The sequence below is a fragment of the Leopardus geoffroyi genome, chromosome X, assembly GCF_018350155.1.
Source record: "Leopardus geoffroyi isolate Oge1 chromosome X, O.geoffroyi_Oge1_pat1.0, whole genome shotgun sequence".
Lineage (NCBI taxonomy): Eukaryota > Metazoa > Chordata > Mammalia > Carnivora > Felidae > Leopardus > Leopardus geoffroyi.
This window is the reverse complement of record NC_059343.1, coordinates 46038099-46057236: the sequence shown is the minus strand read 5'-3', so window position 1 is coordinate 46057236 and position 19138 is coordinate 46038099. Positions and strand designations below refer to the sequence as shown.

The window sequence follows — 19138 nt, the reverse complement described above, 5'->3', positions numbered from 1 at the left end:
CTGTCAAAACTGAATAAACGTTAAAAATTTTTTTTTAATAAATAAAAATAAATAAATAAGTAAACATAAAAAAAGAGGCAGGTCCGCTTTTAGGAGCCCCAGGGCCCAGAGCCAGTCACAGAGAACATGGGTCTTTGTCACCACCCTACCAACTGTGAACTTGCTTCTCGAAAGAACCCAGGAGCTATCTTCACTGATTCTTCACAGCCCTCACCCTTCTGAACAATGACATCCATGCTCCTTGGCATGCCATGAAAGGCCTTCATGCCTAGCCTAGTTCTCAATGCATTTCTCTATCATCCACATTAATTAATACAGTTTATTCCATAAATATTTATTGAGTGTCTACTAAATATTACTATGCACTGTTATTCTTGGCACTGGGGATACAACAGTGAACAAAACAAAGCCCTGCTTTATGGAGCTTACAGTCTACTGAGAAGAGGGAAACATTAATCACAATAAATAAATATAAAATATATCAGGTGGTGGTCAGTGTTTTGTACAAAAACATAAGACATCAAGTAGAGTTAGAAAACACTGGTGAACAGGACTAGTTTGTACGTGCTAGTCAGGGAATGCTTCTCTAGGGAGGTGACATTTAAGCACACTGGAAGTGGGTGGGAAACTCACGAGATTATCTGGAAAGAAGAGTGTTCCAGGCAGTTGAGAACAGCAGATACAAAGGCTCTGAAAGGAGAGGGTACTTGACATGTTTAAGGAACATGGAGACCAGGGTGCTGGAAAAGAGTAATTGTAAGATTAATAGGATATGAGGTCAGAAAGAGGATGGGGACCAGATTTTGTAGACTTTTGGGCCATGGTGAGGGCTTCAAGTTTTATTCTGAGGGAGCTGAGAGCCACAGGAGAACTTTGAACAGAGAGACATGATCTGATATGGATTTAAAAGGAATTTCAAAGAATTAGTAATAGGTATTATAACATTAGGCAAAAGAAAAAAACAGACAATTACTAGGAAAACAATAAAGGATGTATAATCAGAGTGCACTATGTGGTTTGGATGTGGACAGTAATTACAATGTCATACTTATGCCAACAGTGATTGTTGGTTGAACAAAAAATGTATATAAGATGTTTTTCAAAATAACAGATGCAGCCACAAAGACAAGCAAGCAAAAAGAGACTATGAGGGATGACTAGGCAGATTAGAAAGTGAAATATATGCAGTTTGTACAAATGAAAAATGCATCTATTGAAATAAAAAAACTCAGTAGATGGATTAAACAGATCAGATATAGCTGAAGAGAGAATCAGTAAACTTAAAGATAAATCTGAAGAAACTTCCCAGAATGAAGTGCAGGAAGATAAGGAAATAGGAAATATCAATGAGACATTATGAGATATGGAAGATATAATGAGGCCCAAAATATGACTGACTGGATTCTGAGAAAGAAAATACAGAAAGAATGGAAGAAAGGCAATATTTTAAAAGATAATGGCTGAGAATTTTCTAAAATTATGAAAAAACATGAATCCAAAAGCATGAAGCACATTTCCAAAGTAGAATAAAAAAGAAATACATGCCTAAACATGTTACACTGAAACTGCATAACCCCCTGTACATCCCCCTCTGAGACAGAGGGGGATTCTCTGTCTCTACAGAGAATTTCTTAAAAGTGGCCAGACTAGAAGAAAACAATAACACCTACCAAAAATAGCAATTAGACTGACAGCAGACTTCTAAATACCTATAACAAATCATCTTTTAAGCATGGGGATAAATTACAGACATTTGCATATAACAACACCTGGGAGAATTTAACACCACGAAACCTGTACTAAGAGAGCATCTAAACATTGTACTTATGATAAAAGAAAAGGATCCCAGAATCATGGTCTGAGATGCAAGAATGTATGCATGTAAATCCAAACAAATACTGTCTATATAAAATAATACTCACGACAATGTGTAATTTGTGAGGTTAGCAAAAAAAAAAAAAAAGAAAAAGGAAAAAACTACAATACTCAAGCAATAGCATGTGGCAAAGAGAGGATGGACCAGGTGTGAGGTTCCTGCATTCTTCAAGAGGGAGGTGAAAATGCGATTTAACTTTAGGCCTTATAAGTTACACACACATGATAAAAGTTCAGGAATAACCACAGAAAGAAGTGGGTAAAAAAAGAATGTGTAAATCCCAAAAAGTAGAAGACAAAATTGAGTAAGAAAGCAAATAAATAAATCTCAAAACTAAAGAAAACAGGCAAGAGATAAAAGAAGCATAGAAAAGGCAGTGGTAGGAAACAGAAATAAAAAAGTACAAACAAGTCCAAACATATCATAGAAAATGCAAACAGAGTAAACTTGTCCATTAAAAGAGAACATCAGATTTGATTTTTTAAAGGGTCCAGCTATATGCCATTTTCGAGAGATATAAAGTATAAGAGCATGACAATGTTGAAAAATAACAGGATAGAAAATTGTATACCACACAAATCCGAACAAGAAGAAAAGTGTGTGTTAATGTAAGATAAGATAGACTTCAAAAAATACATTATCGAGAATAGAGAGGGTCATTACATATTTACCAGGAATGTATAATAATTCTTCATTTGAATATTCCTAATAAAGTATCCTCAAAAAATATAAAATTTTAAAAAAGAACTATAAGGAGAAGCAGATGACAAATCCACCACCATAGTTGAAAATTAACACACTTCTTACAATTACTGGCATAGCATGACCAAAAACTCAGTGTATATATAGAAAATTTGAATAATACAATTAACAAACTTGATAATAGACATATGTAAAACTCTGTGTTCAACAATTAGAGAACATACATCTTATAAAGCACATAGGAAACATTCAAAAATATTGATCATGTACTAAACCATAAAACAAGTCTCAATAAATTTCAAAGAGTTGTTATGACACAGACCACATACTCAGACCATAATGCAATTAAGACAGATTTCAATAACAAAAAATTACATTAAAAATTCCCCATACTTTTAGAAATTTATAAACACACTTCTATATAACTCACCAAATAAGTAACCATGATGGAAATGCTGAAGTACTGGGAATCGAACAATAATGAAATACGACATGTCTGAATGTATAGAAAAGTAGTATTTGGAAGGAAATTTCTATCCTTAAATGCACACGTTATGAAACAAGAAAGGCTGAAAATGAATGCTCTCCATGTCCAACATAAGAAATCAGAAAAAGAACAACAGAATAAATCCAAAAAATGTGGAGGGAAGGAGATCAAAAAAGATGAGAGCAGAAATTAAAGAAATAGAAAACAAAGACACGATAGAGAGGAGCAACAGGGCCAAAAGCTGGTTCTTCGAAAAGACTAATAAAATAGACAAACCTCTGGTGAGATTGATTAAGAAAAACAGGGAGAAGGCACAAATAACCAATATCAGCAATGAAAAAGGAGACATGATTACAGATTATATACAGCAGGGAATCTTTCAAAAGAGAACTTTTTGCCAATAAATTTGAGAATGCAGATAAAATGGACCGATTCCTAGAAATTGATAACTTATCAAAATGGACTCAAGAAGGAAAACAAAATCCTGAATAGCCCTCTAATGGCTGGAGGAACTGAAGAAGCAATTAAAATTCTTCCTACCAAAAAACAAACACAAGAACAAGAACAAGAACAACAACAACAACAACAACAACAAAATAGGCAGAATTTTCCAGCTGATTACAGGTAGGTGAAAAGCTATTGAGCCCCTCAGCCCTGGAGGTGTCCACGTAGGACTTAAGGCAGTGGAGACCCTAGGCAGGCCACTTCTCTCTATGGACAGCCTCCTAGGGAGATCCTTACAGGGCGGCCCCCTGTGAAGTGGGGCCTGGAAAATCCCTCTACAGTCCCTGCAGGTAGGGAGCACGAGTGAATAACATCCAGCACTCAGTTAATGCTCTGTGGTCAGTGTGCTGATAAGCAAGGCCAAGGAGGAGCTCTCTCACTTGGACAGCCTCTTCAGCAGCCAGCTTCTGTAGTCTTCTGCTCACTGAGGACAAGGGACCTGTGGAGCTGCTGGAGGAGTCTGCGTTCCAGTTGCCAAGAAACACCACACACAGCCCAAGTTGTGACTGGTTGGTGTGGGGTTGGGTGCAGGGAGGCCAAGCAGGGGCTTCTGGAGGGTGGGTAGCTCCAGGTAGAAGCCCTGAAACTGTGTCTTCACGAATAACAGAAACTTCTATCCGTTTGCAGCTGATGAGCCCTTTTAATGGTGTCCAAGCTAGCTGCAGGGTGATGGTTCTAACAGTGATGCGTGTTCTGAAAATAAGAGCTTCATCATTATTTTGAAATAATTAATATGAAAGAAGTCAATTGGATTTGAAATCTAATCACATTATCTCAAGAAATTTGAACAACAGATTTGTCAGGAGAACAACAACAACAACAAAAAGCTGTTATGTATCATTTCAGTTGTTAAACATTTTTGAACAAGTTAAAAATTGGTTTTAAATGCTTTAGCACTTAGTTGTACAAGGAAAGATTTTTGATGATGGGGACTGTTAAGAATTTGAAGAATGTATCATTAAAGAGTCTTGATCAGGATTTGTGTTTAGCCATTTCAAGAATAAAACCGGATATAAAATAAACATGGCATGGAAGCAGATTTCAGGCTTCTCATTTACATTTCCAAAAAGATTTTATTTAGAAATTTAATATTAATTCAATGGTAGAAAGCAAAATACCAGGCCAAAATAGTTTTACCAGAGGATTCTACCAAACAGATCATTCCCAAGTCATATAGCATCTTCCAGAATATTGTCAAAGGGGGACTGCTAACTCATTCTATGATATCAGCAGAACTTGAGGCCAAAAGCAAATTATGACAGCATGAGAAAGGAAAATTAAAGACCAATTTTACTCATGGACACAGATACAAAAATCCTAAACAAATATTAACTAAATCTAGTACTGTATAAAAGGGAAAAGATCATGAACAAGTTGTGTTTATAGCAGAAATGCAAAGGTAAAATTTATAAACATCATTTACCACACTATCACTTTACTGACAAAAAAAAAAACAAACCATAATCATCCCCAAAGCTAGAAAACGTATCTGATAAAAAAAATTCAACACCCTTTCATGATTTAAAAACAATAATAAAAACTTGGCATAGTGAAACAGGTGGGCACTTGCTTTAATCTGATAAAACCTGGAGAAATCTACAGCAAATAGCATTCTTAAAAGGGAAAAAAGTTAGTGGGGTTTCCTTTAAAATACCCAACAAGACAAGGATGCCCACTACTGGTTTTTTTTCTCTTGAACACTGTACTGGAGGTCCTGTCCATCTCAGTAACACAAGAAGAATAAATTAAAGGCATAAAGATTGGAAAGGCAAAAACAAAAATGTCATTATTGGTAGCTGATATTGTTGTCAACATAGAAAACACAAAAGAACATACAGACAGCTTAAAAGAAACAAGGGATCCTTGAGAAATGGTCAATGCTAGGGACGAGGCAGGAAAATCTTCAGATGAGTAGGGAACATCTTGTAGTGCCAAAGCCAGTAAGGCAGTGCTAAAAAACAAACAAACAAAAAAAGATGGAGGCATGTCAAAGGGACACAGGAGCCAACCTGAAGGAGCTCCCAGTGACCACAAACTATTAAATAAATAGGCATGAGTTCTTACTGATACAAACAGGTGACTGGATAAATGAGGGAATGGATAGGTAAATAAAGAAGAAAAAATAAATAGTTTTTACAGAAGAATTCCAAACGATACATGTAAATACATGTATACATGTATCATTTACCACCCCCTTCCAGAGGTGGAGCTTAAATCCTCTCCCTCTCCTTAAGGGTGGGCTAGATTCTTCTAAAGAACAGAAAATAAAAGGGGAAAAATAACAACTTTGCAGTGGAGAAACTGGACAAACACTACCTTAACCAAGTGATTAAGGTCAACATCAGTGATGTCATGGGGTATCACATACCTCTGATATAATGTGATGAAAAGGGCACTTCAACTCTACGGTATTCCTTCCAAAAACAACCCCAGGCTAATTATGAGGAAAACTTCAGACAAATCCAAACTGAGGGACATTCTATAGTATGCCTCAAAACTGTTAAGGGCACAAAAAACATGGAAAGACTGAGAAACTGTCACAGAGCAGAGGACAATAAAGAGAGAGAACTAAACTCAATATGGTATTTTGAACTGGATCCTAGAACAGAAGAAAGACATTAGTGGGAAAACTGATAAATCCATATAAAGTCTAAAGTTCAGTTAATAGTAGTATACCAATATGGCTTTCTTAGTTTTGACAAATATACCATGGTGAGGAGTACGCAGGAACTCTCCATACTATCTCTTTTTTTACTCTTCTGTAACTGTAAAATTATTCGAAAATAAAAAGTTTGCTTAAAAAATATAAGTTCAGAAAGGTGAATGGCTATAATATTAATATAAAAACCAACTTCATTTCCATACACCTGCAAATGAGATAAAACATGTTAAATAACAAGATATCCTTGAAAGCAAAACCATTAATATCAAGGAATAAGTCTGACACAAGATATGCAAGACCTTATGCAGAAATTAGAGAACTATACCAAAAAACATTCAAGAATTTATTTAAAATGAAAGGGTATATATCATGTTCATAGCTAGGAAGACTCGACATCATAAATATACTCAATTCCCTTCAAACTGATATATAGAGTCATTGCAATTCTAATATTCTTGTAGAACATGAAAAGATGATTCTGAAATGTGTTTGAAATAACAATGGGCCAAGAATATGTGATATTCCTGAATAGGATGGGGAAGATTTTGCTGTATCCATTATCAAGATTCCTCATGAACTAAAGTTATTAAGGTAGTGTAAAGTGATTAAGGTGGTGTCATATTAGTTCAGGGACAAAAAGTTGGCCAATAACAGAGATTCCAGAAACAGACCAATACAGATATGGAACTTTGGTGTATGACAGGGGTGGCACTTCAGATCATTAGGCTATCCATGTGGAAAATAATGAAACCGACTCCCTACCCTATCACCTTCTACCACACAAAAACCAATTCCATTCAGACTAAAGACTTAAATAGGAAAAATAAACTTTTTAAAAAAGTTTGTTTACTTATTTTGAGAGAGACAGAGACAGTGTGAGTGGGGGGGGGCAGAGAGAGAGAGGGAGAGAGAGAGAATAGAATCTCGAGCAGGCTCCGTATTGTCAGCACAGAGCCCAATGCGGTGCTTAAACTCACGAAACCATGAGATCATAACCTAGGCCGAAACCAAGAGTCAGACGCTTAACCGACGGAGCCACCCAGGCGCCCCAGGAAAAATAAACTTTTAAACTTTTATTTGAAGAAAACAAAGAATATCTTTACGACCATAGGTTAGGAGAGATACACAGAAAGTGTGCTGGTTGGAGACAAAAGATTGAATTGTTCAACTAAAATTAGGAATTCCTGCTCATGCAAAGACACCATTAAAAAAAAAAGCCACAAACTGAGAAAAGATATTCAACACGTATAATTGGCAAATGATGAGTATCCAAATAGTTGAATAACTCCTACAAATCAGTAAAACTGATAAAAATCCCAATTTTAAAAATGGGCAAAAAATGTTAACAGTCATTTCACAAAAGAAGCAACATGAATGGCCAATAAACATGAAAAAATGCTCAACCACATTAGTGACTAGAAAAATGCTAATTAAGTCCACATCGAAATATCATTTTATATCCACTATAATGACAAAAAGTAAAAAGTGGGACAATATCAAGTACTAATTAGGGTGTGGATCAATGGGATCTCTTATAAATTGCTGAAAGGTATATAAATTGTTAACCTTCAGATAGGAATACATTTTGGCATAATACTGTCAAGCTGAATGTTTATATGTCCCATTAACTCGCAATTCTATTTCTAAGTATACACCTTAGAAAGATGGGTGTACATGCGTACTAGGAGACACACACAAGAATGTTCATAGTAGCACTGTTCATAAGAGCAAAGAGCTGGACCAATCCAGATGTCTATCAACAGATGAATGGATGAATGATTTGTTTTATGGTCACCCAATGAAATATTATGCAGCACTGAGAATGAACAAGTGATAGTTACATACAAAACATAGGTGAATCTTTGAAACATAATAATGAGTGAAAAAAGTAAGTCACAGAAGACTACATATAGTATGAGGCTATTTTTACAAAACTCAAAAACAAGCAAATAAATAATGTATTGGTTAAGCATTTCCACAAATGTGAAAAAATATATCAAAAAAATTTTAATGTTTATTTATTTTGAGAGAGACAGCGTGAGTTGGGGGGGGGGGCAGAGACAGAGAGAGAGAGAGAATCCCAAGCAGGCTCTGTGCTGTCAGCACAGACCCAGATGTGGGGCTCAAATTCACGAAGCTATGAGATGGTGACCTAAGCCAAGATCAAGAGTTGGATGCTTAACTGAGCCACCCAGGCGCCCCCAAAAATATATCAAAAAAAGCAAGGGAATGTTAAACACAAGACTTAAGAAATGGTAATTTCTGGTGGGGTGGTGGTGGTGGTGGTGGTGGGAAATAGAACAGAAAAGGACACAGAGATAGATGCTATCTTAATGTTGCTCTTGCATGGAGCTGTAATTTCTTCAGTTTTGATTATATTATTTCTTTATAACTCATGTATATAATTTTTATTGTATATCCAATAGTTTTATATGAACAGAGAATAGAAAAATAGGATAAAGTGAGGAATGAAAGCTCTTTTGAAGAGTTTTGCTTTCAGGGGAATAGAGAAAGTCATAGTTGCATAGGGATGTACGATGAATAGGGTTTTAGATGTTTTTTAAAGATGGGAGCAATAGGAGAGAAACGGAATGACAGAATAACAGCTTTAGTGAACCAGCTTTCCCTTTGAAAGAACAAAAATATGGGCAAACCAACTAAAATCAACCATTTCAAAACTTGCAATGAACCAAAGACACAGAATGAAGTAAAAATCATCTATCCAAGAAAAACTACTGAATCTCGGTGAGACAAAGGGTTCTGTGACATTTTAACTTGTAGTTAATTCCCGTCCTCCTTCCCTTTCAAGCTCAGTAGTATAGCAGCCAAAGGTTGACTAAATTGCAGACAACAGAGAGGCCTCACTGCTTTGGCCAGGAATTTAAAAGGAAATCTCAGAGAATGGAACAACCATTGGAAACTTTGAAAAGCTCTGACATATTCCCAGGTATATAAAGGGCTGTGCACATATTCAAGGCTGTGCAAATGCCCAAAAAAGAGCTGGAAAAGGAGAGGCCCCAAGTCACTCACTTCTGGCTGACTGTAAGGCCCTATACAAGCAGAATGGGAAAGCTAAGGCTGCTTGTAAGTTGGCTAGTTTGAAGGCATGCCTTCTCACACAGATCCCCTTGTCAAAGGGTGGAAGACAGACAAGGCATTTAAGGAAACCCAACCAATCACTGGCTGACCACCAAAGTATATTTATCCAGGTGTGATGTCCAAGGAATCCAGGCTTAAAAATAAAAACAAGAACCTTTTAAAAATAAGCTAACAGAGAACTCAGGGGCCACATAGTACAAGGAATATAAAATCCAAGGAATTAGTCGAGAAAAGTAACTAAACAAATAAACAGCAATGTGAAAAATAACAACTACCAAACATACGCAAACACACACACACACACACACACACACACACACACACCCCAGAAAAACAAACCTTGAGGGTAGAAGAGGTTGATAGCAGAGTTATTAGAATAGAATATCTAAAATGCCCAGTTTTGGGGGCATCTGGCTGGCTCAGTCAGAAGAGCATGTGACTCTTGACTGGGGGTTGTGAGTTCAAGCCCCATGTTGGGTATAGAGATCAATTAAATAAATAAAAACTTTTTTAAAATGACCAGTTTTGGGGGCGCCTGGGTAGCTCAGTTGGTTAAGCATCTGACTTCAGCTCAGGTCATGATCTCACAGTTGGTGAGTTTAAGCCTCACGTTGGGCTCTGTGCTGACAGCTCTGAGCCTGGAGTCTGTTTGGGATTCTGTGTCTCCCTCTCTCTCTGCCCCTCCCCTGCTTGTGTGCTCTCTCTCCCTCTCTCAAAAATAAATAAATAAACTTACAAAATAAAAAATAAAAAATAAAAATGCCCAGTTTTTGACAAAAAAATTATGAGATACGCAAAGAAGCAGCAAAGTATGTTACATGTACAAAAAAAAAAAAAAAGTAGCCAACAGATTTGTCCCTGAGGGAGTCCATGTTTGAAACTTAATAGACAAAGACTTTAAATTATTACTATAAATATTTTCAAAGAAATAAAAGAAAGCATATCCACAGCATTAAGGAAAAGTATGAGAACAATGTCTCACAAAATAGAGCATACCAATAAAGACATGGAAATCATTTAAAAAATCATATAGAAAACCTGGAGTTGAAAAACATAGTAACTAAAATGAAAAATTGACTTAGAAGGGTTCAACAACAGATCTGAGTTGGCAGAAGAGAGAAAGGGTGAAGCTGATGATAGGTCAATAGAAATGATCCATTCTGAAAAGCAGAAAGAAAAAGGAACGAAGAAAAAGAAAAAGAGCTTGCACAAACCTTCAGGACGCCACCAAAAGTATCAACATTTGCATAACAGGAGTACCAAAAGAGCAAGAGGAAGAGAAAGGGGCCAAACATAGCAAACTTGATGAAAAACATTAATCTGTACATAAATAAATGCAAGTAGAATAAACTCAAAGAGATCCATACCTAGACACATCATAGTGTAACTGATGAAAGCAAAGACTAAAAGAAAATCGTGAATACAGCAAGAGAAAAATAACTTACTGTGTATCAGGGACTCTCAATATGATTAACAGCTGTCTTCTCATCAGAAACCATGGAGGCCAGAATATAGTAAGATGGCATCTTCAAAATATTTACAGAAAAAGACTGTCAACTGAGAATTCTCTATCTAGCTAAATTGCTCTTCAAACATGAAACAGAAGTTAAGATAAACAAAACCTGAAAGAATTTGTTGCTAGCCTACTTATCCTACAAAAAACCCTACTTTCAGCCTTAAATTAAGGGACACTGAATGGTAACCTGAAATAGGTATTATGAAAGAAAGTATTTTTGTTTGTAACTCATATTCTCCTATCTGTTTTAAAAGACAACTGTTATAAAGCAATAATAATAAAAGTGTGTTGATGGGCTTATAATGTAAGAAGTAATTTGTATGATAATAACAGTACAAAGAAGGAAAGAGGGAACAGAGGCATATTGGAACAAAGTTACTATTGAAATTAAATCAGAATTAATTCAAAGTAGATTGTTTCCAGTTAAGATGTTAATTGTAATCCTCAGGGCAACTATTAACTATCTATTAACTATTAACAATCTAACTAAAAATATATGGTTAACAAGGAAATTAAAAAGTTAAAGTAGAAAATATCTACTTAACACAAAAGAAGAGAGGAACTGAAAAACAAAGGAACAGAAAAGACAAATGACATACAAAAAGCATATATTAATCCTTCACAAACTCTTCCAAAAATAGGGGAGGAAACACTGTGCAGCCAGTATTACCCTGATACCAAAACCAGACAATGACATCACAAGAAAATTACAGACCAATATACCATATGAATACAGACGTAAAAATCCTCAACAAAACACTAGGAAACCAATTTCAGCAATGTATACAAAGTATTATATAACATGACCAAGAAGGATTTATTTCAGAAATACAAAGTTGGTTTATCATTTGAAAATTAATCAACGTAATACACTATATAAATAGAATAAAGCAAAAACTCCAGATGATCATCTCAAAAGGTGCAGAAAAGTCATCTGACAAAATCCAATACCCATTCATGGCAAAAGACTCCAAGAACTAGGAAGAGAAGGAAACTTCCTCAATTGATAAAGGGCATCTATATAAACCCCACAGTTAACATCACACTCAATGGAGAAAGACTCAATACCTTCCCCCTAAGATCAGGAACAAGACAAGAACATCTGTTCTCATCACTTCTAGTCAACACTGTACTAGAAGATCTAGCCAGGGCAATTAGTCAAGAAAAAGAAATAAAAGGCATCCAGATTAGAAAATAAAAAGTAAAACTATATTTGCAGATGACATGATCCTATACATAGAAAACCCTAGGGAATCCATTAAAAAACCATTTGAACTAATAAGTTCAACGATGTGACAGGATAGAAGAAGATCAAGAAACAAAAAATCAAATGTATTTCTATGTACTAGTAACGAACACTCCGGAAGTGAAATTAGGAAAATAATCTCATTTATAATAACAGCATAAAGAATAAAATACCTAGGAATAAATTTAACCAAAAAAGTGCAAGCACTAAAAACTACAAAACACTTCTGAAAAAAACTAAACATCTCAATGGAAAGACATCTTATGTTCATGGATTAGAAGGCCTGATATTGTTAGATGGCAATACTTCCTAAATGGATATATAGATTCAATATAATCCCAATAAAAATCCCAGCTGTTTTTCTGCAGAAACTGACAAGATGATCCAAAAATTCATATGGAAATGCAAGGGACTTAGAATAGTCAAAACAGTCTTGCAAAAGAAAAACAAAGTTGGAGAACTCCCATTTCCTGATTTCAAAACTTATGACATAGTAATCAAGACAGTGTGGTCTGGCATAGTGACAGACATACAGATCAATGAGGTAGAATTAAGAATCCAGAAAAGTAACCTTTACATTTAGGATTTACGGTCAGTTGACCTTTGACAAGGTTTCCAAGATAATTCAAAGGGGGGAAAATACTCTTTTTAACAAAAGGTGCTAGAACAACTAAACATCCACATGCAGAAGAATGTAATTTGGACTCCTGCCTCACACCATACACAGAAATGAACTCAAAAATGAATCATTGACCTAAATGTAAGAGCTAAAATCATACAATTCCTGGAAGAAAAAGCCAGAAGAAATCTTTGTGACCTCAGGTTAGGGAACGTTTTCTTGGATATGACACAAAATGCTGAAGTGTCAAAAAATTGATCAATTGGACTTTCCCCAAATTAAACACTTTTGTGCATCAAAGGACACCATCAAGAAAGTAAAAAGACAACCCACAGAATAGGAGGAAATATTTGCAATTCACATATCTGATAAGTGACTTGTATCCAGAACATATAAAGAACACTTACAGCTCAACAGTAAGACAATCAAACTTTAAATGGGCTAAGGATTTGAATAGACATTTCTCCAAAGGAGATACACAAATAGCCAATAAACACATGAAAAGATGTTCGACATCATTAGTTATTAGGGAAATGCAAACCAAAACCACAATGAAGCACCCCTTCATACTGACTAAGATTGTTATAATAAAAAAGACAGTAAAACGTGTCAGTGAAGATATGGAGAAATTGGAATGTAAAATGGAGCAGCCCCTTTTGCAAACAGCTTCTCAAAAAGTTAACGTAGATTTGCCATATGACCAAGTAAGTACACTTCCTAGGTATCTACCCAAAGGAAAAGCAAACACACACCCACACAAAAACTTGTGCACAAATGATCAGAGCAGTATTATTCATAATACCAAACACGAACACGACTTAAATGTCCAAAAATTTACAAACAGATAGGACAAACAAAATGTGGTCTATTCCATCAAATGGAATATTATTTGGCAGTGAAAAGGAATGCTACATCAACAACATGGATGAACCTCCAAACCATTATGCTAAATGAAAGAAGCTGGTCAGAAAGACCAATATACTGTATAATCACATTTATATAAAATGTCTAGACTAGACAAATCAACAAAAACAGGAAGTAGATTAGTGGTTACCTATGACTGAGGGGAGGGGAGTAATGGGGAGGGTCTGCTAATGGGTATGAAGCTTCTTTTGGGGGCAGATAAAAATGTTCTAAAATTGATTGTGGTGATGGTTGCACAACTCTGAATATACTGAAAAAAACAGCACCCTTTAAAAGAGTGAATTTTATTGTATCAAATATATCTCAATAACACTCTACAAAAAGGTGGGAGCAGTAACAGAATGTCTGTGTGCTAATGATTTGTAGAGAAGTGGAAATTGCTGGAACAATATATTTGAGTGGAGGGACCAGAGTCTGATGACAGCAGGGCCAGTTTATCCATAATAACAGAGAAGGCAGAGTATGTGACTACAGGTGCTGTTTGGTGGTTAGATGTGGTTATGGGAATCTGTGCAGGTTTTCTTCTGATGGTTTTAATTCTTCAGGCAAGTGGGAAGCTTGAGAACAGGATGGAAGAGGAGGTATCAGGAGATTTAAGGAGAAAGAAGATGCTATTTTGTATTTATACCAATTATACCAATGTTAATTCCCTAATTTTGATAACTGAACTATAGTTGCATAATTTATTAATATTTAAGGAATCTGAGTCAATGAGGAAGGTAGGAGAGTGAATGGCGCAGGGTAGTGCAGCGGAGCAAGCAGAGAGTAGCACTTAACCAGGGCAGGAGTTTTGTCCTGTAGACATGCTGAAGTACACAGAGGGCAAAGGAAGTGACGATATATGCAAGGCTATGGTTATCATGATGCACCATGGAATCTGAGCTGATTAAAAGGGCATGGGAACACGGAGGAAGTAAAGGGTAGTGAAAGCGTTCAGTCTTGGTGGTGTGGAGGGGTTGTTGGAGCTGGAGAGCTAGAGGGAGTAAACTAGAAGGATAAGAATCACTGGCTGGATGGCAGAATGCCTGAAACAGAGTACGGAGGTGATACAGTCATAGGTACAGATAAGAAGGGTGAGACTATCAGAGAGGGTAGCTGAGGTGGGATTGAAAGGCAAGAGCATTATAGGAAAACGGATCAAGGAAGTGAGAGACAAGAATATTGGAAGGATCATCAATGAGGATATTAAAATCACCAAGAAGTAGAACTGGTGTAGTGCTAAAAAGTGACAGTGAGATAGTAGCTAAATTCTAGGAATGAGGTATGATGGGAGCAGGTATTAGTGTATGCCTATACCTGACTATAACACAGACGGGTGGGTAATGGTTTAGTCTGATGATTTGAGATTTAAAACAAGGTGGTTGATATTTACATAATCTTAAAGTATCTCCCCACAAATCACTTATTAATTACAAAGGAAAAAAGAGCAACTATAATGGAGAAACCTGGCAGACACCACCTTAAACAAATAGTCAAAGTGTACAAAACCAGTATCGGGAAAAACTGACATCATACGCTTTCTGACATAAAACACTGAAGACACATATCTTCTTAGGTATTCAGCCTAAGGAGGACATGACAACTAAATGAAATGTAAGATCCTGAATTAGATCCTGGAAGAGAAAAATTACATAAGTGGAAAAACTGATCCAATCTGAATAAGTTCTGTACTTTCATTAATACTATTTTACCAATGTTAATTCCCTAATTTTGATAGTTGAACTATAGTTGCATAATTTATTAATACTTAAGGAATCTGAGTGAAGGATAGGTGAGAATTCTTTGTACTATTTTTATAACTTTTTAAGTCTGAAGTTAGGTAAAAATTAAAAAATTTTTAATGCTAAAAAAAAGTTGTTTGAGGAGGAGGGAAAGAAAGTGTCTGGGATGGTCAATCAGAGTGAGGACACCTACCTTCACCTCCAGGCCTCCTGGAAAGAGGGGTATGAGGGGGCGCTGGGGAGCAGAGTGCTCAGGGGAAAGCCAATTTCTATTCAAGCAGGGGGTAGACAGTCAAGGGACGTTTGGGGACATTTTTGATCACCACCGTAACTGGAGATCACTAGTAACATTTAGTAGGCATGGACCAGGGGTGCCCAGTGCTCAAGACAGCTCTAAACAACAAAGAATTATACCATATCCATGCAACTTTAGAATGTCCCACCAGACGATCACGTAGGTGAAAAACCCATTCATTGCATTCATTTATTCATTCAACAAACATTTATTAAGAGAGCCTATTGGGGCACCTGGGTGGCTCAGTTGGTTAAGTGTCAGACTTCAGCCCAGGTCATGATCTCACAGTTCGTGGGTTTGAGCCCCACGTTGGGCTCTGTGCTGACAGCTCAGAGCCTGGAGCCCATTTCGGATTCTGTGTCTCCCTCTCTCTCTGCCCCTCCCCTGTTAATGCTCTGTTTCTCTCTCCTTCAAAAATAAATAAAACATTAAAATTTTTTTAAAGAAATTTAAAAAAGAGAGCCTATTATGTGCTAAGCACTGTTTTAGGTAATAGGGATACATCAAGGCATGAAAAAGACAAAAATCTCTGCCCTTCTAGAGCTTACAACCCAGTAGGAGACTTAAACAATAAATGACAAACACAATAAAGGTGTAGATTATATATTATATAAGAGGGTGAGGAGCACTATGGGAAAAAAATAGATGGGGTATATTCTAGGGAAGAGCTATAACTTTAAAGAGGATGGTCAAGGTAAGCCTCATTGAGAAAGTGACATCTGAGAAGAGGCCTGAAGGAAGTGAGGGCATGAGCCTTGTACATATTTGGGGGGAAAGCATTCTAGGTCTAGGGGATGGCCCAGTACAAACCCCTGAGGTGGAAGTGTGCCTACTATGTTCAAGTAGCATAGAGGAGGCCAGTATGGGTGGGAGAGAGGGAACAAGTGGGGAGAATGGTAGGAGAGGTCTGAAAGGTTATGGGGGCCAGATTATGGAATATGTACTGACTTTTCCAGAAATTCAATGAACCATACAAATTGAGGGAGGATTGCACTTTGTTTTGTTTAAAACTTTATGAAGAATAACAATTCTTGATATTTATGAACAATGGTTTGGAAAAGCATATCACCCTACCCATGGTTTCTGAGCAATCAACACACATGTGTCACATTCCCAGGTGCAAGTATCATTACATGCAAGACCATTCATTATATCTTCCAGTGAAATTATATCCCAGCCTTTAAATACTGAAATGCATATCATTTTATCATAAATTACTCTTCCTTTACTTCTCCCTTATATTACAATTAGGACATTACATTGGTTTGGGGGGAATTATGTGTGTAGACAGATTCTATTATCTATGAACTTCATTTCATAATAGTGAAAGGGGCATTTCAAAATATAAATTATAAAAAATGGAGTGTTGAGTCCCATAGGTATGAGAATCACTAAGGCATGGCAAGAAAACGAAGGGACTATTCAGAAGCCAGCATGAGAATGGAGATTTTGCTGTTGACTGACAGCAAGTTCCAGAAGGCTTGGTTAAAGGATTTCAGGATGGGGACAGAAAAGAGGGCATCTGGGGCTGTGTGGAGATCTAACTAGAAGAATCCTGGTCTTCTTGTGGTGACCAACATGATAAAGGTTAAAGGGCCTGGTTCACTTTTTCATCTAAGCTGCTTCTGACCCTGTAGGTCTCTGCCTGTTTAACACAGTAGAGTGAGGAAATAAAGAGGAGTCTCTCCTCAGTGAAGCCAGAAGCCAGTCAAGGCCCGGCTCCATTTTTTAATTTATTTTTATTATTTATTTATTTATTTATTACCCACAGAACAGTCCAGAACCCCAGGTGAAGCTCATAAGGGCTCTCAGGCCAAACTCATTGCTATAAGCAATGCACCTTTAACCTGCTTAGAGATGAGAAAGAGACAGATACAAAGATGAAAAACAGTAACAGAGAAAGAAGCATTTAGAAAGAAGAATCAATGGGGGTTGGGTCAGAGACAGGGAGAAAATAAAGTCAAATACCAAGAGAGATCTTTTTTTTTTTTTTTTCCAATCACGACAGTCATAATTTATTGGGAATTCTCTAGGGGCCAGGCACTGAGCAAAGTGATGCACATGTATGGTCTCAGGTGGAGATTATTAGACTCCCATTTGACAGATGAGGAAACTGAGGCCTATATGGGTGATGTAGATGGCTCAAGGTCTCATGGCTAGTTTTAACTGGTAAGGTCAGGGTTCAGCCTTCTAGGTCTGGGCTGTCTAGCATGTCTCAGAGAAAGAGACAGGCAGAAATATAGAGACACACAGTAAGATGGAGGTAGAGACGGAGAGGGAGAGGAGCGGCAGAGAGATGGCGACTTCAGACACGCACGCAGACGATCACGTGAGCTGCAGACCTGCACCGAACCGTTTCCCAAGAGACAGGGGTGGGGGATGGAGAGTGGGCATGGGCGATGGGCTCCGCAGGGTACTCACCTGGTTGCTGTCTGGGGCTGCAGGGGCACTCGCCCTCCCTTTGCTACCCGCAGGATCCTCAGCAACCTGCTGACCTAGGGTTAAGAGGCCGCCCAGGTAAAAGCTCGCCCAGGCCCCACCCCTCTTGCGCTCCAGCCCGGCCTCTTTCCTTTACACCCCCCAACCCCGTCTTTACAGCGTCTCACCAGACACCTCCTGCCATCCGCGTCGCCGCTGCCGAGCGCGAGCAGATTTGAGGGACCGACGGCTGGATCTAGTGAACACACTGAACGCGTCCCTCCAGTCGGCTGGAGAACGAGCGGGTTAGCAGGCCTCCACAGCTACTGACCGCTCTCGGGTTCCCATTGGAGGAGTGCCCTCCTGCCTTCCCTGGGATTGGCTGGAGTTGGAAACACTTTAGTTTTACTCCCCCAGGCCGGGATCCAAGCCGAAGAAAACACCGCCCTCTTGGGGGTCTTTGATTGGTTTATGAGCCAAGCCCACCCTTTAATAGGATTGGCCAGGAGAAGAGGACTTGTCGTTGCCCTTTGCCAGTCTGTCTGACAGGGCTTCGGGAATTGGGAACACGCAGACGCGAAGCCCAAAGCGAGGCTGGGCGTCAGTCAAGTAGATTCCCGGCTTCTTGACGTCTTACTCTCCGTGAGCCATTTTACCTAAGCCAACGCTCTGCTAAGAGACACGACCTTACCTCCACCTGCAGGGATTTCTGAACCAGGTTTCTTTTGCTCAAAATGAACGTACTGCCTCATTTCAACCATGGACGATGAGGTGGTTATGGGGCTCTGGCCATTCACCCATCAGGTCCTGCTGCTTACTAAGACATTGGTCAAGTGACAACCTCACCAGGAGCCTAAGTTTAACCATCTGTGAAAGGGGAAGATAATTTTGAAATCTTTCCTAACGATGCTATTGTGCGGATTTAGAGGACACAAATTAATTGCCTGGCACATATATAGTTAAGGTCTCCCCTCCTAATTCTTGCCTTTCCCATTGTTTCAGACTGAAGGAACTATGGCCCCAGAGAGGCAAACTGATTGCCTTGAGGTCACACAGCAACAAGACCCTG

General features: G+C 37.8%; 1 long non-coding RNA gene across 2 annotated transcripts; it reads right to left on the bottom strand.

The window, feature by feature from the left end:
• Nucleotides 1–301: 301 nt before the first annotated feature.
• LOC123594986 lies at nt 302–18667 on the bottom strand. Of its 2 annotated transcripts, XR_006710968.1 has the most exons (4): nt 18258–18667; nt 18073–18146; nt 5938–6066; nt 302–4262 (listed from the first exon to the last, which is right to left on the bottom strand). It is a non-coding gene; the product is annotated as an uncharacterized LOC123594986 (long non-coding RNA). The 2 variants fall into 2 exon arrangements; XR_006710967.1 differs by lacking the exon at nt 5938–6066 and having other exon boundaries at nt 18258–18628.
• Between the last annotated feature and the right edge of the window lie 471 nt (nt 18668–19138).